This window comes from Parasteatoda tepidariorum, chromosome 8 (genome assembly GCF_043381705.1).
Source record: "Parasteatoda tepidariorum isolate YZ-2023 chromosome 8, CAS_Ptep_4.0, whole genome shotgun sequence".
Classification (NCBI taxonomy): Eukaryota; Metazoa; Arthropoda; class Arachnida; order Araneae; family Theridiidae; genus Parasteatoda; species Parasteatoda tepidariorum.
The window spans coordinates 18,001,667-18,003,894 of NC_092211.1; positions in this window are offsets into that span (position 1 = coordinate 18,001,667).

Below are 2,228 nucleotides of genomic sequence, written 5' to 3' on the forward strand. Positions count from 1 at the left end.
TATATATATATAGACATTGGTATGATAGGTTTTTTTTTAAATACGATACGCATTTTTTAGATATTTAAATGCTTCGATACTAAGCGGATACAGGTATAAGTGTAATATATCTCAGGTATTTTTTTAATCCGATGTACATTTATTAGATATTTCACTTTTTCGATATTTTTCTAATACCCTGTTTTAACTAAAAACATTAAGCACCGGTTTTAAATTATAATAATCCATAACAAAACTTGTTGAAACTATTCCAATTCTATAAATCATGTTTTGATTAATAATAAAAAGGCTTGCAGTAAGAAGTTTAACAGTCTAAAGTGAATTGCTCGAAATCACTTGGACTGAAGAAAAAGGTCAATGAACTTTTAAGATTTATGACAAAAACTACTGGATATCTTCCAATGTGATTGAAATAAAAAATATTTATGCTCGGCAAGCATAAATGCATTGAATGCATCTCCAACACACACAACTGCATTTTAATCTTGAAATTCCCTTCCAGTGGACACAAAACGTCAATACCAGATTGTCGTTCATAAAGCTGTTTCCTGCCTATCTACGCTGACTTGCACTTTTTGTTTAGGAAATAAGTTTCTAAAGAATCTATTATTTCTGGCCATTTTAAACGAAATGCAATAAAGCTGATACTAACCCAACCATTGTATCAGTTGAGAAAAAATTCCTCGGTAAAGAATTGTTTCTTTAGATTTGTCTGATTTCAAGAGACAGATATGATCCATAAAACGTATTGACTTTTCCCATATTTTGAATTTCATTTGAAAAGCACTGATTTACACAACTTTTAAAATTATCGAAGATTCTATTTTATAACCGTCGTTGAACAGCTGACCAAATTCTGAGTTTACGACTGCTAATGTTCAAATCCATAGAACTTTATAACAATCGTTGAACAGCCGACCTAATCTAGGGTTTACGGTTACCAATGTTCAACTTCGTAGCCTTGTAATTTTGAGCCCGATTCAAAAGACAAGGGAACTCCTGGATCAAGTATTGAGAGAAATTTGCCTTCGAGGAGAACTTTTTGAAAGAACTAATCCACATTTGTGTTACGTGTAGAGGAAAACCATGAAACCCGCCCGTGGCTAGATCCGCCATGGCTTGCACAGTGGTGATTGCAAGCCGGGTGCGGAATCCATCAGCCATCGCTGGGATTCGAACCCGATTTAAATCATTGGGAGGCGAGGGCTCTATACCCAAAGCCACCACGGCTCAAATCCGTAGAATTATAATTTTGAACATAATCCAGAAGACAAAGAAACTTCGTGATCAAGTATTGGAAGAAATTTTCCTTCGTGGAGGACTTTTCTTATGCTAATTCGTTTTTGTTTTACATTAAGTGGAAAACCACAAAAACCTCCCACAATTAGTCTAACGGCAAGAGAACTATAATCCATAATCTGTCTACTGCTGAGGACATTTTACGTCAGCATTGTGGTTGGTGCGAAACAAGTGTGGAATTCGAATCTACCCAATTCGAACCCGGGTTACCTCATTGGAAGGCGAGCGAATAAAAAAGAAGTATTTATAAAGACTTTGAACATAAAAATCCTTTAAATTTAGAGTGTAAAAAATTTAAAATGTGTGCTGGTAAACATAAAAGGAACAGCCAGATTGGCATACTTATTGACATGTGTTATGTCAGGAAATTTTTGTTGCCAACCTGCTAATTTAAATTTTCTTTCCATTTTTCCAATCTACATTTCTACCTTTTGATTCATTCTACCAAACTAAACTCTGCGGCGTGACAGCCCATAGAGGGCCAAGGCCTACTGTGCCCATCTCAGTTTTCTTGACCTTGGGCTCTTGTTCCTGTCAGGTGGTCAGCCGAACGCGGAACCCCCAGTGTTTAGTTCCCAAGCATGCTTGGTACTCATTTATCGACCCACTGAAGGGATGAAAGGCTGAGTCAACCTTACCCGGTCCGAGGATCGAACCCAGGACCTGCGGCACGGGAGCGCGAAGCGCTACCTCTCAGCCACCAGGCGTCTTGATTCATTCCAGTTACAGTAAAATGCAAGGTCGTCGGGCTACCGAAGCGGGGGTGCCATCCCCTCCGCAGAGGATCAAAATTGTGATGGCATGTCTTCGGATCATCCTCCGGGATGTTTCTCAGACCGTCGCAAATAGCCCATTGTGCAGCTCAAGTGAGACGTAAATTAACAACAACAACTACAGTTAAATGTATATAAATTTGAAATGGGGTGCAA